General features: G+C 56.9%; 1 protein-coding gene across 1 annotated transcript in view; it reads left to right on the top strand.

The window, feature by feature from the left end:
* The window catches only part of PPARGC1B (PPARG coactivator 1 beta), a 50,272-nt gene that overhangs the window by 7,613 nt on the left and 17,745 nt on the right, over nucleotides 1–24,914 (top strand). The window lies entirely within an intron of this gene.

Raw genomic sequence — 24,914 nt, 5'->3', positions numbered from 1 at the left:
TGAGCTGGCAGCACCCGCTCCCGCCACACAGAGGTTGCTCACCTGGCACCCAGCACAGCGTGGCTGAACTTTGTCCAGCTCCAGTCCCTCTGTCCTGATTTCCTGGCACTTTCACTGCCTCATGCCTCAGTGCAACTGTTTGCAACTTTGGCTTCAAGCTAGTTAAACTTTGCATTCCTGTTGGCTCCCTGCAAACCTCGGCTGCTGAGCTCCTTCCCTTTGCCCCTGGGCTCTGGGACCTGCAGCCCTGCCTGTGCCAGGTGTGTGTGGCTCAGAGCCACCCTCCCACATCTTAATGACGAGAGGATTTTTAAACCTTGCCTGGAACAGCATAAACCCCAGAGCTCTGCAGAGCTGGAGATTTAAACCACCACCACCATTTCTCCTTTCGAGCAAGCTTGCACACAGTCACGACCAAGCCATCCTGATAATGAAAAGAAAAAAATTGCAATTTTTTTTTCTTAAAAAGGAAGTTTCTGTTTCTGTGTGGGCCCCACTGGGAGACTGGTGCATGCGGGCTTTGAGTTCTAGAACCCATTTCCCAGGTAACAGAGCTCAAGCCTGTGAGAACCATGTGGTTTTCTCAGGCTGAAAGGTTGAATGGTATTCAAGCTGCTTTTTTTATTTTTTCTTGTGGCCATGCCCTTTTAGGAAGGAATAAATATGTCTATTTATATATATTTTGAAAATGAAAGCATGTGGGCTGTGTCCCCAAAAACCCTCATGGTGCAAGTTGTTACCCAACTCTGCTGGGGACGCTGCTGTGCCCACGACTGGCAGTTCAGCTCTGCCCAGCAGCTGAACTGGGGAGCAGGGTCAGCCCCTGCCCTGCAGCCCCAGCACTTGGGGTGAGCCATGGTAGGTATGCAGGACATGCTGGTGCATGCATGTCTGCTCTTCTCATGGGACCAGAGGCTTTGGGATGTGGAAGTGGATGCAGGAGGAAGGAAGTCGGCAGCTGACTGGAGGGGGATGTTGTGGGGGACTGTTGGGACAGGCACGGATGGGAAGGGCTGGAGCTGCTCAGTTTATTTACTTCTGTTGACTCCTCCTGCCTGTGCCGTGGGCCGTGCTGCCTGGTCTGCCTGCAGTGCTCCATTCCTCTGTTAGTCCATCCGGGATGCAGTGCAGTCTCCCTGTGGATACCAGGGACTGCCCATGATGATCTGCTTGCCCTGCTTGCCTCTTCTCAGCTCCCACATCTTGCCTGCTGCCTGTCTGCCCCAGAGGAGCTGGAAACCCAACTGCACATCCAGCTGAGTCAAAAAGAAATGAAAGGAAGATTATCATGGGGAGATTTTTGTCCTCATCTCTGCTGCTCGCTTATGGCAGTGCAAGGACCTGGAAATACAGCTTTCAAGTTTCTCTCTGTATTTATGTAACCCAAACGAACTCTTTTTTGGAAAGAGCCACTCTGTCTCATTTAGATACCTAAATATAGCAGCTGCTCTGGAGGGAGGATTAGCCTGCGAGTGCCCTGGTGGGTATGGGACCTTTGTGGATGGGTGTTATGGGGAGTTTAAACCTCATTCAGTTGGGCCTGGGGTTATTATTCCCCTACCATTAGCAGGATGGGTTTGCAGCCATCCCGGGGCAGTGGGGAGCTCACAGCAGTGACTGAGCTGGGAAGCACGAACCTGTGGAGATGTGAACTGCAGGTCATCTAAATGTCTCGATGCCATTTGAGGCCAGAGCCCATCTATACCCAAACATGCTGTTTGCTAACGTGCCATCACCTCCCCTTGGAGGGAGGATCCATGCTCCAAAGCACAGAAGCAGAGCTGAGCTATAGGGTGAAACCTCCACATCCAGCCCTCCCAAAGCCCTGCAGCACTTCGGGGTGATCAGTCAGAGCTGCTGGAGTGGAATCAGCCCTGCAATGTGGGGTTGGATGGAAAGGCAAAGGAAGGGCAAAGGTCCTTCTGCTCATAGGTGCACCACAGGCATCAAACACTTTGAGTTCATTTAGGGAAAGTTGCAGGACCGAGCTTCTGAAATGCCAAGCTGCAGGACGCCCCACAGGTGCCATTTCCCCTTACCAGGGACATTCACTCCCCATCCTCATGGGCATCAGTACCTGTACACATCTCTGAGATGCGGGGGTTGACATGATCAGGGCACTGTGCACATCCCATGGACACGCTTCTGTTTCTTCATACACACAAGATGCCTTGTTGCCTTTGGACAGAGCACAGGAGATGGGTTTGCCTGAGTGGTCTGACCACACGGTGTGGTGGTGCTCTTGTATACCCCCTGGGATCAGCCAGGCTTGCACCTTGAACCAAGTGTTGACGGAAACTGAGTTTCTTGGAAGCGCACAAGGTGACCTTTGCTTTTGTCGCTTGTTATCTCCAACTGCCCTGCACTGAGGGTGCCATGAGTCCCTTCCAAGGAGGTGGGGAGCAGCTGTTTGTGTCCATATTTGCTGGTGTTCCCAGGACTTGAGGACACATGCTGCTTGATTCTTTGTAGCTGGCTCTTTATAAGTGCATGGAAATGACACCCTTGTGTTCCCTCTGGTCCCACCTGCTTTGCTGACAAGAGCAGCTCCCTGGTCTGGCGCTGCTGCAGGGGCTCCCTGATCTGTTTTGTGATTTGGGCCCTGATGGAGACATGCAGGAGCTGCCTTGGGTTTTCTACAGGAAATGCAGAGGGTCCCTCAGCTGTTTGAGCCTTCATCTCTGTGCTTTTTGTGCTGCTTCCTTTGCACACAGTGGCTCTGCCTCCCTGCACACCTCATCCCCCCCTGTCCATCCCTGCCCCTCACCGTGCCCTCTGCCCAGCTCAGAGCTGTGCAGCCTCATGCCAGCACTCACCCTCACACAGTCCTCTGCCCCCCCCGCCATCCCCCTGGGGCAGGAGCCATCTGGCTAAAGGGTGGGACCCTGGGGATGTGTGGGTGAACACCTGCATGCTGGCTTCACATGGTGCCCTTGTACAACCTTGCAAACCCCGGTGCGATGCCCCCTCAGCTCCCATCGCACAGGCAGGGACCAGGCAGGTGCTGCCCTGCTGGGGAGGTGGCCTGAGCCTGACAGAAGGACTGTGTGTTGGTGATGTGCTCCTCAGGTCTGTGTTATTTGGCCCTAAGAAGGTGGAGGTGAAACACAGAAGGTAAAGGCTGTGCAGTGGAGTGGGAGGAGGCAGCGCAGTGGAGATCCATCCGGAGGGCTCGCAGTGTCCCCAGGATCCCCGAGCCGCTCTGGCAGATGGCTGCAGCCCTCCCGCCCCGCTCTAAGGAATACAAATGTGCGGCAGATACGGTTACCCGGCCTCGAGAGCGGTGTTGGCTTTCATCTAGATCGATATCCCTGCCAGCCTGTGTCTGAGGGAGCACTCAGCTGGCAACCCAAGCCTGGCTGGGAGGAGACACCCACCGAGACTCTGCTGCCCACTGCAGACCCTGCCTGTCCGTCTGTCTGTCTGCCTCGGTGAGGATGCAGAGCCGCAGCGCTGTTGCCGTGCTGTCGGACTCCATCATGCGTAAAATGTAATAAATAGGGCCATAAGCCTTTTACAAAGTCTATTTCCACTCTTGGATCCGGGATTTAATGCATGGCTGCTTAGAGAGGCTGAGGATTTCAGGGGTCAGCAAGGCTAATTGCACTGCTGGAATAAAAGGGCACACGGGAAGGATCCTGCGCACGGGTGGGAGGGGGTGCCGGGGGTCCCAGCTGCCCCCAGCTCTGCCTTGGCCCTGTGAGCTCCCTGCCAGCAGCCTGGGAATGCAGCAGCCACGTGTTGCAGCTTGGCAAGGGATGGGGTCCCCAGGGAGTGCTCTTTAGGGGCTGGGGGGGCCGTGCCAGCTAGGGAGTCATATGCTGCAGGTGTTCGGTTCCCCACTGCTCTGCGGTGTCTCTGTGTGTCTGACTGAGCACGTCTGGCTTGAGCACTTGATCTTAGGTTACCTGTAAGCCAGGGAAAGCCTCTGTGGGGCCAAGGCCAGTGAGGATCAGGGCTGTCCCGATGCCAGCTCAGCCCCAGCCTGCAGCATCTCCTTGAGCTGCAGAGGGGAGCTGGGTACCACTCTGCCAAGCTGCCTGCTGTGCTGGAGGGCCCTGATGCCACAAGCTGGGATGTGCACTCAGAGGTGGTACTGCTGAGGACACAGCCCCATCAGGAGTGGAAATGCAGTACAGAGGCAAGAGCCCAGGGCAGTGCCGGGGCACAGACTGGCTGGGTGCTCCAGTGCTGGGTGGCCAGCACAGGGCTGGGGGTTAGGACCTGGACTGCACTTTCCTGGAGATGTTGGGGAGAGACCGATGGGATGGGCAGGCTCCGCTTCACGGGGACAACCAGCAGCCGACACGCGCCCTGCAATGAGAGGGGGACCCAGATGCCCTGAGGCTCCTGGGGCTTTGCCCTGTGCCAGCCACTCACACAGGGCTGGCAGGGCTGTGCCGCCGGCCACGGCAGACGGAGGACGCCAGCTCCGCTCAGTTACTTTCCTGGCTGATCCCGTCATCTCCATCTCGCGCCAAGTGCTGAAGTCGTCATGGAAACTGGCAGCAGCCTCGCCAGCAGCTCCGTGCGGGATCCTCGGCCGGAGTGCCGGGTCAGTGCTGGTCAGACGTGGCAGTGGTGGGTGGCTCAGTGAGCCACCGCTGCTGGCCCCGTTCCTCGATGGCATCGCCGTGCTGTGGGCTCGGTGATGCGCGCGCACGGTCCTTCCCTGGCGCTGTGGCAGGGCCCGATCCATTAGCGCTCATCAATCCCGCAGAGCCTCGCAGGAAGCACAAAGAAAAAGCCCAATAGTATTGCTATTAATAGTACCTGCTCGCAAAGTTATCTTTAGCAGCAACGCTCTCACCTTCATTCATAACAGCCATTGCACGGGCCTAACTCTTCTCCCTGCTGCTGGAGTGGCTTTGAGGTAACCCCGGCCTCCCAGGGTGCCCCAGTTGTCCACACTTCCACCAGTCACTAGTGTTTCCTTTGGCTGTGGAAAGGGATGATCTGCAAACCATGTGATGTAGTGGGAAATGGAGCTGTTTCTTTTTTCCAGGGTTCGTTTTTCTCTGGTGACCATAACTCTGAACTCTGTTTGCTTTTGCCTCTCCTCCCACTTCACTCCTGTCCAGCAGGGCTGTGTCGTGCCAAAGGCTTTGTCCCTGGAGCATCCCTGCTGGAAGTCCATGCTGGTGCTGGGATTTTGTTTGATGAGTGGAGGAGGCAGCGCCTGAACTTGACTACTGGGGATGAAGTATTTTCCACTTGTATTTCAGTGGGTGTTTTCATAGGTTTCAAACTATGGTCCACCCTTCCCAGCATCTTTCATCTCCAGAGCTCACACAGCTCCTGGGAGGGTGCAGGGCTTTGAAAGGGCTTTGAGGATTCATGGGCTCGGCCCACCACTTTGAGGCATCATCTCCCACTGCTGCCAGGGAAATGCCTATTTTTCCTATTCTTGAGCTCTGCAGTTGCTGAGTTCCTCAGGTTCCTGGGTTAATCTGTTCCTGCCTTTAATGAGCTGCCTCATTAAAGTGTTTTTCCCTAAAACCAACCCTCCGGGCTGGGTGATGTTCTGCTGTAGACAACTGAAGACCTGCAGGCTGCAAAAGGCTTTTCCGACTGCATGTGGGGTGCAGGATGAGCAAGCACCATCCCTCTTGTGTGTGGTGCCAATGAGGCTGTGAAGGAAGCAGCAGCCCAAAGCACCCCAAACCAAACTCCTAGGCTCCAGCACCCATATTACTGCACCCACAAAATGTAAAAGTGGGGATGGCATCTGGCTTTGGGGTGCAGCAAACTGGAGATTCTGGGACTAAACCACCCTGCTGCATAATCTTCCTACACAATGTCCTTACCCAGTGATGTGCAGCAGTGGGGCTGCTCGACAGTACCCTGTGAGCCAAACCTGTGGGTACATGCTGCGGGCATGTCTGTGTGCCTCGGGCCAGGAGGTGCCTGCCCAGCCTTAATGAGGGGGTTTGAGCTCGTCTCCTTGGTGCCTGGGAGCTGATCCGGCTGGTTTCAATAAATGGAAGCAGAAATCTCCCTCCTGGGGGCCTGCTCTGTGTGGAGGAGTGTGCACACAGCTTGCAGCCGTGGCCTCCCGGGAGTACTGTCCAGCAGGCACTGGTCACACCTGGCCCCCCTGTCCATTTGGCATCGGTCCCACCTGGTCCCCCCACTCCGTGATGGCTGGTGAGCAGGGGCAAGAGGTGTGGGCCCTCAGGGTGATGGTTGTGAAGGAGCAGATTCAGCAGAGCCTCTGGCGAGCAGCAGCGCTTCACGGCTGCCACAGCCCCTGTCTCCAGGCCGTGGTTTTTAGGGTGGCAATGATGCAAGGCAGGAAGGTGCCTGGTACCAGTGCTGCTGGGGCTGTTTATATATAGCTGACCCACTTGCTGAGCGGGGGCTGCCGGCCCCTCCTGGTGCTGCACTTGGGGGCGCTGCGAGGGGATGCACCAGAATCCATCTGGGAGCGCAGGGCTGGGCTGCATCCTGCATCACCTGCTCTGTGGAAGGGCTGGGCTGTGCTGCTTGCCATTCTGGGGATGCAGGGTCTGTAGCCCTCCTGCCCCTCATCACCCCTCCCAACCTCCCCTATCCACCAGCACCCCAGCTCCCACAGGGAAAGAGGAGCTGCTGCTGCCCCAGCAGAGATGGAAAGGCAGGAATTGCTGCTAGAGGGACCAGCCTGAGGCTTGCCTGGCTGTGCCTGGACTGAGGCAGGATCAGGCAGTGCTCAAGCCCCATACCAAGAGGCCTCCCATGGGGTTATCCTGCCCCTCCTGCTACTGGTGGGGCAATCCTGATGTCCAGCACTCCCCCAGCCCCAGCTCACCCCTCCAGCTTCCTGCTTCTGTCTGTGGGGGGTGCTGCCAGTGTATGAGGGGTTTGGGGGAACTCTTGGAAAGTGTTCAGCTGCCAAAACAGTTTACCTCAGTGCCAAGCACCAGGGACCCAGCAGCTTTCCCGGGGCAGGAGATAAAAAGAAAATCTGTTAGGAAGGCAGGGTGGCCCTGGAGTGACCACAGGACTCAACTCTGCTAACCCTGCAGCTTCCTCCCCAGGATCAGGGCATCTGGCCAGGATGCTTTCCCGAAAAGAGCCACTATCCATATGTAGTTGCTTGTGACAGGCTAGAGGGGACACAGTGTTCCCATTTGATGGCCTCCTGAGGTCCCTGTGGCTGGGTGTTTCCAGAGCTGTTGTGGTTGGCACACCTGGAGAAAGGCGAGTCCCCAAGGCAGGTCAGAGCAGAACACTTGCTGCGGAAAGGGAAATTAATTATGGGCACTTTGCTGCACTCCAAGTGACTGCAAAGGCTGATGTTTCTCCTGTTGGCCGATAAACTAATTGTAATGGCAAAACCTCAACAAAAGCCAGGCTTTTAAATGCTTTCTTAATTAATAATGCTCAATAATTACTTGACGTCAATGACCAATTAAAATTTCGGAGAAGGGAAGTTGCTGTTAAGTGCATGATACCTTTACTCCTCCAGTTGCTGCGTCTGGGTTCCTGCAGCTTTGATGAATCCCGCAGAAAAGCACCGGGAAGGCCAAGCCCGATGTTTTTAAAGGAAAACATTAGGCAGGAAGAACGTGAATATTCACGTGCATGTCCACAGGGAAAAGAGGAGGGAAGCTGAGCAGTTGCTCAGCCCTGCTGCTCCCTTTGAGGGATGGCAATGCAGGTGCCCAGAGGGGTGGCATCCATGGGTGACCCTCTCCTGCCCCTACGGTGTGCTAAGTGGGGTCTTAGCACCCTGTGGGGTGCTTTCCCCGCATGAGTGGAAGGGCACCATCCCAGGGAGTCCATGGTCAAGCTGTCTTAGAGGTCCTGCTGACTGTTCTGCACCCATGGGGGTCACCTGCCTCATGCAGGCATCTGCTATGTGCCTCTTCCCCCACCACACCACCCCCTCTTCCTTCTCCTCCTTCTTCTCCTCCTCCTTCCAACTATCTGTCTGAGGACAGCATCTCCCAACTTGGTGCTGCCAGGCCTCAAAGCATCACTAGTTGTATTTTTTGGGCTGGGAGTTGGGGGGATCCCAACCCATCTGCTGTTAAGCAGAGTCTCGGGAAACCTGCCATTCATCCTCCCCACAGTGCTCCTGGCTGCAGTGCAGTGCTGGGAGGGTTAATGTCCTCCTCCTTCTCCTCCTCCTTCTCCTCCTTCTCCTCCTTCTCCTCTCAGCTTCTCAGCCATCTTAAAACCGCTGGAGCTGGAGCTGTGCAGTCCCTATTCCCACTCCTTTTACAGTATGGGCTGGCTGGCCAGGGAGCCCAGCCGGCTCCTCCATCCGTCCAACTCCTTTCCTTCTTTGGATGTCCCCTGTGCTGGCTGCCCAGGCACTGCCTCCCTCCCACGGGACCAGTGCCCCTGGTGAGGGGTGATGGCCGGGGCGAGGGGCTGCCCGGGGCTGGGGCCAGCAGTCACAGGGTGAGATTTTTGCAGAGGTTTCTCCAGGACAGCACTGGGTGTCTGCCAAGATGGATGCCAGCCGGCTCCCGGGCACCGTTAGCACTTAGTGAGCCCTTTATACCTGCAAATCCCTTGGCGGGCGTTAGGAAAAATCCTTCTGCGGGAAAGGTGGGAGAGGGTCACAGTCAGTAGCTGGAGAAGGGTGAGGAGAGTGGACGAGGGGTGAAGGAGCCTGGTGCAAAATATCCCATCAAGTATGGGCACAGGACTCCTTCCAGTAGGACAGCAGCAAAGCCTCACCCGGCACGTGTCACCATCCCAAATGAGCTGTGGTCCTGGAGTGGGGAAAAAGCAGTAGGAAGTCCCCCAGCCCAGAAAGCTGAAGGCAGGGAGGGCAGAACTGCGGGCAGGGAGGGTAGAACTGCGGGCAGGGAGGGCAGAACTGCAGGCAGGGAGGGCAGAGCTGTAGGCAAGCAGGCTCTGCTCCCCACTGAGCTCTTCCCTCATCTGCCACCCCTCACATCTGGCCTTGGGGATCCCAGGGGTGTTGCTGGCAACCGTGGGAGAGTTGTTGGAGCATGCGCTGTCCAGACGGATGGACAGCCACAGCCATAGCCACAGGCACGGCTGTCTGTCTGTCAGGACAGCAACAGCACGTGCTCCCAGCTCTGCATCCCCAGTCCTCTGTGGCCTGTTACCCAAATACCAGCTACTGCCCAAGGGTTTATGCCCCTCGTGAACCTGGGGAAAGCAGGGGAAAGGCCTCTGGGGCTGAGGGGGGAGGCAGAAGGAGGGCGTCCCTGTGGCCCCTCTCTGCTGCTTCAGCAGATGTCAGCCCTGGGAGGAGGAAGAGGTCATCCAGAGATCACATTTGGAGATTTTTTTGGTCTCTGTAAGTCTTTGTGCATAGGATGGTGCCTGAAAAGAGAATGAGGGGAGAAGGGGGAGCAGGCCCCAAAGGCACAGGGAGGTTTTAGACATGCTCCCCCCCCCCATGCTGCTGCATGTCCCCATGGGCCACTGGCAGAAACAGCCTCACTGCAGCCCCCATGGACACTCCATGGGGGTCAAGGACCTGTTAGTTGGAGGGTGGCTTTTTCAGCTGCCCTGCAGTGACCCCCATGTCTTGTCCTGCCTGTCCCCTATGGGGACACCAACCTGGGGTCTGAGACCCCTTATGCCCGCGGACATTGAGCTGCTTCTGAAGCTGCCCAGCTCAGCTTCCAGCCAGTGGCTGATATGCTCAGAGCAGGGACAGTCACCTCTGCCCCTGCCTGGGGGATGCTCAGGGTGTCTGTGTTGCACCCTCCCTGTACCAGCAATGGGCATGTGTGGTGGGTGGGTGTGCGAGGGTGGGTGTGCAGCAGGAGTGCCGGCAGATTCCCAGTCCCCACCTGAGCAGTGGGTGGCACAGGCACAATGGACATCACGTTGCTGCTCCCAAGGAGTGTTTGCTGCCAGCCCAGCTGCTGGGGGGATGAGGCAGCTCCCCACAACTTGTGAGACCCTTGAGTGGTCCCAGTACCAGGGTGTGTGGGGTGCAGGACTGCTGCTCCTGTGGGTGCCATGGGTCCATCCGCTCTCCAGCAGGGATGATTAATGCCTTAACCCCTCCTCTCCTGCTGCTTCCCAGCCTCCTGCTTGGACAGCGGGGTGGCTGGAGGGGAAATGCCAGTGGACTGTGGAGCTGGAGGGCTGTGTCCTTTGGCTGGTGTTGTGGTGGTGGGGCAGGGTGTCCAGCAGTGCTGGCAGCAGGGCACCCTGGCCACCCAGGGAGCAGGTGTCCCAGCGTGAACCGGCCAGCCGAGAGCCCCGGCAGCAGGAGGCAGGATGCCTGGAGTTCCCATCCTGCTTGGCCCTGTCTCAATGGGACTGAGCGCCAGGAGTGGGGGGATGGCTTCTGTGAGCAGCCAGCAGCGCCACAGCCCAGGCTGGCTGGCCTGCAGTGCATCCCTCTTTTTTACCCATTTTTCTCAGATGTGGTGATGGAGGCAGCAAGCACACAAGCCTGGAGCTTGATGGCACCCACGGTAGCATGGCTCCCTGCCCCTCCTGCCTCTCACACAGGCTCTGCTGCAATATCCCCACTGGAGAGCAGCAGGAAAGGTCCTGGGAGCCTGCTGTGCCTGGGCAGGAGGCTTCACACCACGGCCCTGAGCTGAGCCTGGCAGGATTTTGTGCATTCCCAGGCATCTCACTCCATCCTCTCCTGCCTGTCCTGCTCTGCCCTGAGCATCAACTTCTTCCCCAGCACCTCATTTCCCGTCTGTGAACAGGGTCTCTCAGGAAAACCTTGGCAAAGTGTCACAGAGGCCGCAGGTCCCCATCAAATTTTGGGGTATGTCTCCTTCCCTCCAGGATGTGCAGCAGAGGGACAAATCCTGGTGTTACCCAAGTGCTTGGCAGAAATGGTCCCTTGCCTGTAGTGCCAGAGAGACAGTAAGTGCAGCCAGATCAAGCACTGGCTGGTTTGGGTGAGGAAGCATCCCTGCATTTTGACAGCAGGGAAGCCACAGGAAAGCCGCTCATCCTTTGTCAGGAGGCCTGAGTGCTGCTGCTCCTCTCACCAGGAGCAGGGGGAATCCCATGCCACCCAGGCAGGACCTGCTCATGGCAGTGCATCTCTACACCCCTCTGGGATGCAGAGTGGGGGATTTGCACTTACAGCATTTCACCAGCAAACCAGCCCCATTTGTCAGGAGCCGCACAGAGAGAAGGCTCGTGGTTTTTCTGTGCTTTGCATGCTTTTTGGGCCAGTATGAGCCTCTGGATGTGTCCAGGCAGTGCCTAGCCATGGGCAAGGGGAGCATCAGTGCATCCCCTCGGCTCCTCTCACACCGAATCCAGCAGCTGCAGGATAATAAATGAGGAGTCTACATTTAGACGCAGCGTCTGGAGAAGCGTCACGGTGTTGCCAGCGGGTTTTACCATTCACCACAGGCAGGTTTTCCCACTCCTCCCGCTTGATGCCACCTTTGCAGAAAAGCTCATCAAAGACATCCAGCACCAGCTGGAAAAGCATCCCAAACAGAAGAACCAATAACTACACAAGATCTCGGCACCTGCCGAAGGATGACAGAGCGGAGCATCCCAGGAAGCCTTGGAAGGAGCTGGCTTGGGCCCTGCTGCGTTTGGCAAAGGCCTTATTTTGTTGCACAAAAGTTTCTAGTAAAGAAACAGGAATGGAGCCATCCCTTGTGCCCCTCCTGGTACTGCTGTGGGTGCATCCCGGACGGCGTCTCTTTTCCATGTGCTGGACTGGCTGATTCCCGTCCATTTCCCAATGAGTGGAACAAAGGCTGCTCTACAGCACTTCCCCCTCTCTACATTCCCACCTGGGCTCCCTGGATTGGACACCAGCCGTGGCAGAAGCCCCACAGCCTTGGTGCAGGCAGGCAGCTGGCTTCATCCCACTGCATCCTGCCTGTCAGCACAGCTGCAGGTCTCATCCCACAGAGCTGCTGATCCATCTGGTGCCTAAACCTCCATGGCATCCCGGCTGCCCTGGCTGTGCCACTGCAGCTGCTGGGAGCAGCCGGGGTTGGTGAGGGAACATTTCCCTGATGGAGCCAGGGCTGCCGGGCGTCCGCTGACTCAATTGGTGGCATACGAAGTTCCCTGCAATCCATGTTGAAACTTAAGGAGAGGCCAGAGTGTTGTGCAAAGGCTGAAGAGCCCTGTGCAAAGCCAAGCTGCAGGTTTCCTGGCATTCCAGAGAGTGAGGTTGGTGCTGGCTTGGGTATGCTGAGATTTGCATGAAGATTCCCGGTGCTCGGATTTGGGTTTTTTCCCTTGTTTTGCAATGTCAGAGGCTGTTGGGAACAGATGCTGGCTCCTCCTCTCCTAGCCTGGGGAGAGTTTCTCCAGGCAAAGCCAAACGCTGGCCATTGCCATGAGGTGTGAGTGTGGCAGAGCTAGCTGGTGACAGACATGGTGACCAGCTCTGGCAGAGCCCCACTTTGAGGGTAACAGCATCCTTCCAAATTTTGTGACTTTTTTTCCTGCATCCTTCCAAATTTTGATTGCAACAGGTCACAGGAAGTCTTTTGCTTGGGTTCCTGCACTCCCCCCAGGATGCAGACAGGGTGGGAAATGCCAGTGTGGCCACAGTGGTGGGCAAAACTCACCAGTAGTGGGGCAAACAGCCCCTTCACCACTGCTGCACTGTGGGTCTTCCCTTCTTCCAACTGAGCGCGACGGAAACTGTGGCTGCCCCATCCCTGGAAGTGTTTAAGACCAGGCTGGATGAGCTCTGAGCAACCTGGTTTAGTGGAAGATGTCCCTGCCCATGGCAGGAGGGCTGGAATGAGATGATCTTTAAGGTCCCTTCCAACCCAAAGCATTCTAGGATTCTATGGTGGGTATCGTGTGGGCACGAGCTGCACATGGACAACATTCCCCCTGACTGCCTGTGGCACCCGGACACTTGAGGACACTTCAAGGACTGTGAAAAGCTCATTCACAGCTGAGCTGGGGGATAACAGCACATCGTGCTGGAGGATGGCAAGCCCTGCCTGCCCCCACCCCCTGGGGCACCCTTGGGAAGGAGAGCCCCTTGCTCACAGCAGCTGTGCCGTGTTCAGCGTGGGGACAGAGCCCAGGCAGCTGCCTGCAGGGGACTGGCAGCTGTTTTGGGAGGAGGAGGAGGAGAAAGGCACCTGACTAGCAGGCAGCAGTCCAACTAGTTGAAACAGCTCCCGTTGTGGTTTGCATAAGCAAGCATGGCTCAGCCGGGTCTGGGTACACACAGCTCCACCTGCTCACCCAGGGCTGGGAATGGCACTCGATGGAGGCACCGAGGTGGCTGCTTGCTGTGGTGACACGCCCACTGTGTCCTCTGTGCCCTCCACACTGCCAGGGGCTGGGAGGTGTGGAGGTGGCTGTTTACAGCCAGCAGTGGTGGGAGGGTGCTTGCTCGGGCTGTGTGTCCCAGCAGGATCCCCGCCAGTCCCCCGACGGTGCCGTGCTGAGCGCAGCCACGGGCCCTGGTGCCCTGCCTCCTGCCAGACCCCTCCAAGGTGACATTGGAGCCTCTGCACAAGGACACCTGGCCATGATCCCACATGGCAGTGTCTGACACAGGGAGCAGAGGCAGCCGAGACGGATGGCCTCTGTGGAGGGGAGATGGATGGATAAAAGCAAGGCACAGAAGGTGGTGGTGGGGCTGCTGACTGGAGCTGCTCACATGACTGGGGAGCTGCTGACAGGCATTGGGGCCACGCAGTGTATGAAGGTGGCACACCAAGCAGGAGCCTTAACTCCCACTAGCCTTGCACAGGGATTGGGGCCATCTGGGACATGGCACTACCAGGACAGAGATGGCTTCCTGTACACCAGAGGGGACCCCCAGATCTGATGCTCCCAGCCTGGAGGCAGCCAGTTCCTGGGCAGGTTGTCAGATCCAGATTTCGAGTCTGGATTTCAGGCCAGCCTGCCCCAGCTTTATCTGATCCCTGGTTTAGCTAGGGTCAAAAATAGGGGGGGACAAGGCTTGGGAGCAGGCAAGCTCAGGGCAGGGTCATGAGGGAGCTGGCACAGCACATGGAGTGGGTAAAAGGGTCTGATTTAAATTAATAAGTAATGCTTGTAGGCTTCACCCCAACTGGTTTGGGAGGAGGAGGAGAGGGGCCCCAGCGCTCAGATGCTGCAGCAGGGAGCAGCCAGACCCCTCCTCTCCGGCCCTGTTGGAGCCTGTCTGTGGGGGTTTTGAGGAAGGCAAAGGTGTGGTCCCCAGCAGGTGGGAATTTGAAACAGCACAAAGCTTTGTGTATGTGGGTTTGCATGTGCTCCTGAAGGAGCCTTTTGCCCTTGTAGCGATTTTTCTATCTGGAGATCTTGGAGCAGTTTCTTTCCAGAGTGAGTCAGTTGTTTGCAGAGCAGGAAGACCGGGCAAAGTGGGTTGGCAGCACCAGCTCCAGGCGGCAGCTCCCAGAAATGCTTCCTGCTGAGCCAAAAAGCAGGGACAGAGCCCTGGGCCCCTGAGGGCAGGTGGCCTGGCTGGGACATCCCTGAATGCTCTGGTTCGGACCCGGACACAGCAAAGCCTTGTGCTGGCTGGTGCAGCACCGGGAAATCCCCAGGCCAAACAGGTTGTGCTGGTGGAAGCCCAGCGGGCGCAGGAGCACCGGCCTGGTGGCCCAGAGGTGCTGCTCAGGGATCACACCTCCACCATCCATCCAACTGTGCGTGTGTACACAGCCTGTGGTCACAGACCTGCTGGGACCTGCTCTTGTCTCACCTTCCCCTGCCTCGGTTTTCCCACAGAATTGGAATGGTATCAATACTGCCAATCAGCTCATATTAGTGGCATCCTAGCACTGATGGTGCCCACCTGGAAAATACCCACCTGTCAGCATTCCCCTTCCTCATCGGCTTTCTGGGCAGAGTCGAGTTGGAGCAGAGGTATGGGGTGACCACACCAGGTGGTGACAGGTCTCCTCTGACAAGGACACCGGGTACTGTGCAGAAAATGGGCAATAATTTAATTGGGTGAAGCAGGAGCAAGGAGAAGAGGGAGCCCCCAATTCAGGGGACAGGGCGGGGGGACCCACTTCTTGGTCCCTTCACAGGGGGCCCTGGTGATGGAGAGCAGTGAGGTGCAGGCAGCATGGCCATGCCATGGGGTACCAGGCCTTGTGCAAGGGAGCAGGCAGCAGCTGGAGCGGGAAGTGCTGCCTGTTCCCTGCAGCAGTGTATGGATGCAGAGAGGGGCAGCCGGCAGTGCTTGCTTGGCAGGGCTGGTGCTTCCACCCCTGCTGGGATATGGGTCTGGGCAAGCATGGACAGGCTGGGTGGGAGGGTACGGACAGATCCACGTGGTTTTGCCTTTCCTACAGTGGTTTTCACCCTTTGAGATATCGTGCCTCCAGCTAAAAATTTCATTTTTCATGTGGGAGCTGGGCACAGCGTGGGGTCCTGCAGACCCCCCTGGCAGAAGGGCCAGTGCAGGACGAAGGGTCTGTGGAGGATCTTGGTGGGTCAGGTTTGGTGGTGGTGCCCTGACCCCCAGCAGGGTATGGCATGTCACTGGAGCATGCCTGTGGCGGCAGAGTGTCAGGGCGGGACTCACTGAGAGGTCAAGTTAATGCAGGAAGATCCTCCTTACGCCTTCTTAACCCCAGCTTGAACCTTCCCCGTCTCCTGCCTCGTCCTGATTAGCACTAAGAGGCTGCTTTGCTGCTGGTGGCACAGGCATCTCCGAACAGTGCAGGGCACTGCGCTGTCTTCCATGGCAGGGAAGGCCTCAGAACCTCTCTGAGCTTTGGTACCAGACCTGCAGGCGGGAAGGCAAGCAGGAGACATGCTTTCCTTCCTCCCCTGCTGCCACCTCCCTGGCAAAAGGGACTGGGAGTGCTCCTGGCAGGGGCCCAGACAGTCCCTCCTCCTCACAAGGTCTGAAAAGGTACCGGAGGCTTGGGGAGGTGAAGGGCATCCTGCAGATGATGGTGACAGACCTGGCAGGGGGATGACATTGGGTTGGAGTTTCCAGCAGGCAGCAGGTTCTTTCCACCAGCTCGTCAGATGTGTATGTAAAGGGGCAGGATTCAGGCAGGACATGGACTGGCTTTAACCTCAGCTCCTGTTTCACAGCCCTGGGTAACACCAAGTGCCAGAGTGCGCTGGGAATTACAGCTCCCACCAGGCTGCCTGCCGAGCTACTGCCACCCGGAGAGCCCTGTGTGTGGTGTCCCAAGCCAGGGAGGAGGGTACATCAGTGATGACAGTTCCCTCTTCCCCGTCATTTCACAGCCTCCAGTCAGCAGCCCCAGAGCTGGTCACACCGTGGGGTGAGCGGATCCATCCCAACCAAGATCCTGCCCCTCCAGTTACTCACTCCCTGCTGCTGGCCCACGGGTCCCAAAAGCCTCCTGGCTTCCTGACACTGACTCTGCCAGTGCCTGGGAGTAGCTCAGGGATTCCCAGGATTACAGGTTGCGGTTGTGGCTCCTGGAAAGCCAGGGTGAGCTTTCCAAGCAGTGGAACATCCCAAGGTTGTGGCTGTGAGTAGGGAGAGTGGCTGTGAGTAGGGAGCACGGCTGTGGCTGGGCTTCATGGTACAGTTGGAGTGGGACACAATGTGGCATGATGTGGTGATGTCCACCATGCTCCCTGCAGGCAGTGGCTCTGCCTTCTCTGAGGCTACAGCAGGTCTGACCTCACTCGTGCTGTGGGGAGCTGGAGGGACAGTTACTGCCTCAGGCAGGGATTTACTCTTGGAGCCAGCTGAGAGGGGTGAAGAGCTGTCGGTGCCAGGGTGAACAGTGCCCATGGAGCTAAGCTGGGATAGGGCTGCTCCTCCTCTGGTCCTGGAGGAGGCTCCTTGCTGGCGTCCCTGTGCCCAGAGCAATCATATGGCTGCTGGCTGCAGGGACATGAGAAGAGGAAGGTCTGAAAATAATCGCCCCCTCATGTTTTCCTTTCAAAGGAGGGAGTTGCCATCATGGGGAATTTTTGTGACCAGCAGAGCTGGCTAACAGTCAGCTCCTCAGTGAGTCAGGCACTTATTCCCTCCCATGGTGCAGCCTGGCCCCCTGTGCTGCCAGCCTACCTGGAGCTCAGGGTACCCCCACTCATAGGGGTCCCCAGCTTGTCTCATGGAGCCACAGCATTTCCTACCACCTCCAGCTGTGGGTCTGTGAGTGGAAGCAATCCCAAGAGTTTCAGGGTCTCGATGCCCCACTGGCCTTGGCCATGGTCCCCACTGCTCCCTGTCCTGTAGGGCATCTGTGCGGAGCCTCTCGAGCTTGTGGGGCTTGTGCCACCCTTTGCTCTGTCCTTGCCCCACACAGGCTGTGCTGCCTCACTGGAGAAAGGCTACAGCAAGATGAGCATTGTGTAACCCCTGCCTGCTCCTGCCCTGCCTCTCTCCCCACGGCCAGGGGGGTCACATGCCAGGGCTGGAGCCCTCCGAGCTGATGGGACATTTCAGTTCCCACTGTGCTTTGCTGGCTGCTGGCTGTTGGTCCTGCCTTTGGTTTTGGGGAGATTACAAGGCATTTCTTAGAAAACATCATCAGTGTTCAGGCCCAGGCGGGTGCCCTGCCTGGCTGATGCCATTGAGTGGTGCCAGCCCCACTGCCTGCAGAGCACCCGTCGGTGACGGGGACAAGGCTGGCAGCAGCCACTGGCAGTGCGTATTTGGTGGTGCCAGGATCAGCGAGCAGTGGGTGGTGTTTGCCAGGCTGGCTGCTGGCAGGGTTGGCATGGGGTGCTTCTGTTTGGCTTGAGGGATGCAAGATGAAGCTGTCACACTTGGGGAGACAAGTTACCAGCACGCTGTGTGTGCCCAGGTGTGCTGACACTGCCTGGACAGCCCTTTGCCTGGCAGACCGTATCCCAGGACACGGGAGCAGCAGCCTCTGGCACGGGGCTGTTTCCATTAGGTCGTGTTGAGAGAGGAGCATGGCTCTTTGGGAACAACCCGTTCCCTGCTGTGTCTGCTCCTTGCACGGAGCACAACAACCACTTGCCCTTGCTTGTGCTTGGTGTTGGCAGTGTGAGGGTGCTGGATGTGGAGGGTGCTCTGAGCTCTATGCAGGGGCTGCAAGGTCTCCACGGATCTGTTGTGGCACCAGTAGGTCTTGCAGTCCTGGGCTGATATGTCCTGGAGCTCAGGCAGAAAGAAAGTGTACTCTCTAGTTTAAAGCCCAAATAAATGGCTGCTGGGTATAGTGTAGACATGCAGCTTTGTAACCCGTGATATACTTTGCTGCTGCCCTTCTTCTTAATCCCGACACACCTTTGTTTAAAGTGTTCCAGCAGAACGTTGTTTATCCAGGCCATTACTACCAGTATCTCAGGCTCCTTTTTTCTATCCTGTGACTCATGGACACTTTTGTGCAATTTCTTCCATCTTTCCTCCATATCAAAGATACTCCTGGCAAGTTCATGTTTATTGTTTGCAGTTAATGTTTAATATTTCCTATTACTGGCATCTCGTGGTTGATCTTAATTACACCCTTCTAAATGTAAGACAAAAGTCAGCAAGTGAGACTGTGTTCAGGCTGAGGCTGTGGTTCAGAGCCTCATCTTGCTGGTGCCTGGGGCTGGGTGCCCGGTGCACCCCCTGTGCCCTCTCGGCACGTCGCAGGCCGTGTTGGGAGGGTGGCTGCTCCATGTGTGCCACAGAACCACAGAATCATTTACATTGGAAAAGGCCTCTAAGATCATCGACTCCAATCTTTGAGTCCAACCTTTGAGTCCAGCCTGTGTTGGCACAGTGTCCGGCGTGGGGCCCGGCACCGCCGTGGCGGCTCCCACGTGCTGGACCAATGTGGACAAACAGAAGCTGGTTTTAAGTAGCTCCAGTGGAAGAAAGGATCAAGCTTCTGTTTGCTTTGCCCAGGCTTTAAATGTGGATGCTGGTTTTGCCTCTTGCTGGCTGGGCTGAATTGTTAAAATGGATTAGTAGAAATTTAAAAAAAAAAACAAACAAATTAAAAATTAACAGAGTGCAGAGGGCAAAATGCCCTGCTCCTGGAAGGACAGTGAGGTGTCGCATGCCTCTGTGCAACCCGGGAGCCTGAGAGATTCCTGTGTGCCTTTCCCCTCAGACCTGGGGAGCTGGATGAGGGAGCAGTCTGCTGCTGCCAAGCCCTGCCTGTGCCCTGCCCGTGCCCCCCTCCACTGTGTCAGTTGGTGGGTTTGCATGCAGGGTCCCCTCGCCTCCACTGTCCCCCATGGAGGTACCACTCACCCTTCACTTTGGGGATATAAATATCGTGGGGTGTCAAGGGGCAGCAGGGCCAAGTCACAACCTGACACCACCTCTCCCTCATTCACAGTGACATTTTATCAAATGCCACTCGGGAGGGGGGGGTTGCTTATCTGCTGGCACACACTGGTGACCTTCAGAGCTCTGGCCAGGTGGCTCCTTGCTGTATTTACACTTATTTATAGCTCTCTCCTCCATTCTCACCTCTGCCCTCCTCCCCAGTACTGGAGTGGGGCTGCCTGCCCCACATGGGTCCCTCTGTGCTGGAATGGAGCTGATGCATCCCTGAGGGTGACGAGGGGCTGGCAGCACCCTACTTTGCCCCCTCAGGGTGCTGGTAGCCTGACTGCACAGGGACCCTGTCCCACGGGTGGCAGCTGCAGGAACAGCAGGGTGCACCCCAGGGCAGATCGGGCTGGGTTTGATCCCAATGTGGGTCATGCCCCCAGTGCCTTCCCACTCCGGTGCTGGGACAGCCCGGGAAGGTGCCAGGGGTCTGCGGGAACCAATCCCGGCCTGCCCAAATGAGGCTCCCCCTGCCCGAAGCAGCTGACGGGGTGAGCAGCTGTGCCCACCGTTGCACTGCCTGGCGAGAGCTCATCCCGGTGAAACAGCCTCGCGGTGCCGTCTCCCTGCACGGCTCTAATCCCCATTTCAAGCAGTCTGTGATTACGGATTTCCCTGATAAGCCCAGACGGCTCTCTCCAAAACCCCTGCCCAAGGATTTTCTTTCCTTTTTAGAGTCAAGCCAGGGGTGAGGGCAAGGAGGGAGAAACTCCCCGTCGGGCTGCGAAGGCAGGCGCTGGGATCCGACACTGCCCGTGGGGCTGAGGGAGGGCTGGCGGGAGCTGGCACTTCATGTTCTTGGCATTTCTCACCTTCTGCTCATTTGGGTCCCAGCCTAAACGCTACTGGCTAATTTGGGGCTCTGTCTCCAGCACGTGTGGATGTATATTTATCTCTTAATGCTTTGAGTAGGCTCTTGGCTGTGGGGAGGGAGGAGGCTCCGTGCGGGGCTGAGTCACTGCTGCGCTTCTCAGGAGGAGGTGGGCTGCCTGTTTCTGGCTGGTTCCTTTGGCCTCTCCGAGGAGCTGCCACTTTCCTTCCTTTTTTTCCATACAGCAAAGTGGCACGTGAATGACAAGGCAATTGCAAAGCATCCTGGGGCTGTGTCTGCAGGCAGCAATGCAGAGCTGCCCTCCCAGGCTTAGGCAGGATTAGGATCCCGCAAAGGTGCTGCCCGTGTCCAGCAGCACTTTCACGCCGGCAGACTTCAGAGGCTGAAACTTTTGCAGCCTGACTAAGCATGAGCACAGTGCGTGTGCCATCACAGTGTGCTCAGAGCTCACTCCAAAATACTTGGCCACAACTTCAAGGGATTGGACCCAAGGGTTTTGCAGATAAGGGAAATTTCTACTGGTGTTGTTGTCAGGGTGTGACAGAGGAGAGGACCTGCAGGTCTCTTTGTCACGGTCACTGCCCTGTCCCCAGCTCCCTGAGACAGTTAAGCACAGCAGACAATGAGCTGAGCTCTCATGCTTGCCTGGCAGCAGGGCTCTTGTTCCTGCTCTCTGTGGGCTCAAGGATACGGCTGCTCCTGGGAGCCAGCAGCCCATCCCCAGCCAGCCTCTCCAGTCCTGACTGGGGGATTTAGTTTGAGCAGCCCAAGTTGACACTGAAAAAGAGGAAAACATTCCCTGTCTTGTTAATCCAATATTTGAATTAGAGTTGGGCTTGGAGAGGAGCTTCATGTCTCTGCAGTGATAAGACCTCACATGCTCCCACACCAGAATTAACACTTCTCCAAAACAGGGAAAAGAACTGAAAGGGAAATGTCCCACCTGCTGTCCCCGCAGCGTCAGGAGCCAGCACTGAGCTGTGCTCAGCGGGGCATCCTTGGATGTGCCTCCAACCAGGGACTGCCCACGTACCAGAGCTACTGGGGACATTAGAGACAGTGGCCCACACTGACCACCCTCAGAGTCGGGCAGGGAGATGGAGCTAACCCCCAGGCCAGCTCCTTGTCCTGCCTTGCCTTGCCACTGCCCCAGGAAGGACAAAAACTGGGGGCTTTGCAAAGGGGTGGGGAGTCAGAGCAGCTGGGAGTTCTTCCATTCCCTCCTGGGGATGACCAAGGAGACACCAGAAACTCTCAGACTGATTTGCTCACACGGGGTTTCCAGGAGAAGGTGGAACACAGGCTGGGGGGAGCCAGCCCCTCCTCACCCACAGTGCTCAGGGAGAGGCCCCACTGGCACTTTGGGAGCATTTAGGTGCAGTTGAGGCTCCCGGGGACAGGAGCGTTGGCAGAGTGACCTCTGGATGTCCTTATCTGCCAGTTTGGAGATGTCCCTTGTGCTTTCTCACTACTGACAGTGGTGGGCATGGACGGGGGCCTGGCAGTGGGGTGGCACAGCCATGGTGGCACAGAGCCCTCCTGCTCACCTGGTTGTCCTGGGCATGCACAGCATAGCTGCTGCCAGGTCCAGCAGCCTCAGCAGGGGCACAAAGTGAGCACAGACTCTCTGCATAAGGATCCCTGGGGAACCCCTTCTCCCACAATTGGAGTGACAAACCCCTCACAACAGGCAGGACTACCCAAGCTCAGCAGTGGATAAATAAAAGTGTTGCTGCTCTAAGCAAAGCCTCTGCAGAGGGAAGCTCTGTGCAACATGTGAGCGAGTATCAGCTGCCTCTCTGTCCTAGAATTGCAAATGCATCTCAGCTGGGGCTGAGGTCAGAGTTGGTTCATGCTTTAAGGAAAGCGGAGGAGGATGTCTCTGAATGGAGGCTGTTCCTCAAATGTCCTTCACCTTCCAGCTTTGGCTGCCAGGTGCAACTGCCAGCATGGCATTGCTTCCAGAGAGGATGCCCAGGGTTGGGCTCCTGCTCCCCCAAAGGATGGAGGTGTGTGGCATGGGGGCACCTGTGTAGGGCATCTCTCCTCCCCAGAGCAGGGATTCATCAGACACGTCACAGTGAGCTGCCGGCAGCTTTCTGGTCACAGCTTTGCTGCAGCACACACAGGCCAGGTGTCTGGGCTGGAGGATGCCTCCGAATTTTTGAGCATGTCTCCATGGGTGTTTGCTGGCTGCACACCAAGAACCCATGGCTGATCTTCCTACAAACTCCCGAGTAAAATTAGAACAAAAGTTCACTCCTCTCCCAAGGCAGCAGGAAATGCAAAGGGTGGGAAAAGGGAAAGTCAGAGCAGATGAGGTCCTGTGCCCGCAAGCAGCCTCCCCACTGCCGCTGCCACCCCCGACTCTGGGTGGGGGGCTGGGTCCTCCCCCACCCCCTGTGGCCAGCCCGGAGGGACTTCACTCTCAGTCCTCTGTGCTGGGCTAGCAGTGCTTGGAGTGATGGATTCCAAGCTCAGAGTGATGTATTCCCTCTGGAAATTCAGGTCCTTGGTGTGGCTGGGGGGGTTAAATGGCACTGTCTAGCAGAGGGGGCTGGCTGGAGCTGTGACCATGTGCTGGAGTGCCCATCCATGTGCTTGTGCAGGTGATCGCACTGGGCAAACGCTCTTCCCGTGGTTTTTTTTTGAGGAGGGGGCTCAACACAGGCCAAGCTGAGTTTTTAGGCATTCCTGACCTGTGCTAGCTGGGAGCATCCACAGAGTGGCAGTACCGGGGCAATCCTGCCCCCGTGGTGCCCAGAGAGGGCAACTCAGCAGCATTAGATTGCAGGAGTTTATTTTTACCCAGCCCTGTTGCCAATGGGGACATGTCACATCTGTGGAGTTGATCAAAAGACATCCCGAGCACTGGTGTCAGCTGCTCCTTGTGATCTCAGCACCAGGATCTTTTCCCTTGTGGCATATCAAAAGGAGCAGGAGAATTTGACTGCTCTGCTATTTTTAATTGAACGCACACACGCACACACAGAGACACACGTATATATATGTATGTATGGCTTTTCTAAAAATAAAAGCCTTTGCCTGTGTTCCCATGGGAAGATTTGGGGAGAAGGGGGAGCCAAAGTTGTTGCAAGACTTTTTTTGGAGCAGGCGCTAGAGCAGAGGGAGGAAGGCAGGGATGGGCCACAGCAGGTAAGGGACACATCTGAAAGGCCAAAGGACATCTGATCCCAGAGCAGTCCAGGCTGCACCTGAGCAGAGGGGGAAGGAGAACAAGGGGAAAGGTCGCATCTGTGTCCCCCAGAGCTGGCAGGGATGAGAATAGGGACCAAAGATTTTTGCAGGGCAGGTTAGGAAAGCCCCAGCCTTGGGGGGCTGTGAGGAGTATCAGATCCTGGAGCCACTGAGGGGTGCCTGATATACTTTGTGGCACCACACTTGCGTAATCTACCTGATCCACATCCCTCCAGCAGCAGGATGAAGGGAGGATGCTGGGGAGAGCATCCCCCACCATGGGGCAGCTCCCAGGCCCTTGCAGAGCTTAGGCTGGGGCAGTATCAGCAGTCCCAGCTGCCATGACATGGCACTGGCTCACCACTGGGCCATGAAAATGCTCTCCCCCCTGTCCTTGCCCGTGCTTTCCCTGTCTCCCACCTCCCCTGGGACTGGCTGGGGCGGAAGGCAGGTGAGAAATGTAAAATGGGAGTGAGTGTGTGCATGGGAGTGCCCTTTGGGGTGCCCTAAACACAGTGGGGAGCACGGTAGACAGGCTTCTCAGCCTGTGGGAACAGAATCAATAATCCCAGATTATCCCAATTTGACCAAAGAAAAAAAAAAAAAGAGAAAGAGAGAAAAGCTGTATTTTCCATTCCTCCAGCTGTGTTTGAAATCCCTTTTCCTTCCCGTTGAGTGAAGGAGGAGACCCTTCCAGGGAGCTTCAGGAGGAGGAGCCCCCGCGTTCCCCTGCCCATGCAGTCTCGCTCACATGCTCAGATGTTTGCCTGCTCCAAAATCCATTTGCTCTGTAAATAAACTTGCTTCCCTCACTGCCAGAAAACTCCCCCGGGCAGCCAATGCTGGGAGGAGTCACACCAGACCTTTCCCGTGTGGTTGAACCTGGACATAGGCACAAAACCAGGCACGGTCCAAATGCCGGCACAGGCAGTGGGTGCCAGTGCCAGCCCTCACTCCGAGGGTGCTGGGTGCAGCCGTGGGGTTTTGTGGGAGGGCAGTGGCTGGAAGCCAGGATGAAGCAGGGCAGGTGCCAGCTCCTTTCTGTGGTTGAATGGAGATTTTTAGCTCGGTTCCTAGAGCTCGCATCACCCTGTGTGCACCCGGACATCCATTAATTTCCATGCCATTTTCTCATCCTGTACAATGCAGGGAGTGGGATCTGGATTGCACTGGTGGTGCTGCTTCCCCAGAGGGACTGTCCCTGAGTGGTTCAGTGCCGTGTGGCAGGGATGAGAACAGGGTAGGGACCAGGTGTGAGGCCACTCACAGGAGCCTTGCCCTGTGCGTTGCTGTCCCATGTGCACCCAAGACTCTTGCCTTGACCTCCAGCTAGATAACCTGGATGTCACCCTTAGGTGGCACCAAAGGCAGGAATGGCCCCTAAGAGCTCCAGCAGCTGCTGTGCCACAGCTTGGGTGGCTGTGCTCTGCCCCGAGCGTCTGCTCACTGCAGGAGATGAGGCTCTTTGAATGCAGATGCTGCTGTTCTGACTCCTGCCACAGCTGGGACACAAGAGGGGGTTTGATGGAAGTTGTGGGGGTGTTCTCAGTAACCAGCAGTGCCAGTGTCAGGCTGCGCAAACCAATCTGGCAGGTGTGCAGTGAAGAGGTGCTCACCACGCTCCAGACTGCCATGAAATTGCTCCTGGAGCCATGTGGAAAGTGGGTCTGAGAAACGGGCCTGTGCGGAGGTGGGAGCGCACCAGGAGACCGTCCGTCTCCGCAGGTGGAT

The sequence above is a fragment of the Corapipo altera genome, unplaced genomic scaffold (genome assembly GCF_003945725.1).
Source record: "Corapipo altera isolate COAL_440 unplaced genomic scaffold, ASM394572v1 75, whole genome shotgun sequence".
In the NCBI taxonomy this organism is placed as follows: Eukaryota; Metazoa; Chordata; class Aves; order Passeriformes; family Pipridae; genus Corapipo; species Corapipo altera.
Note: the sequence above shows the minus strand (reverse complement) of the source record. Positions and strands in the feature narration are given on the sequence as shown.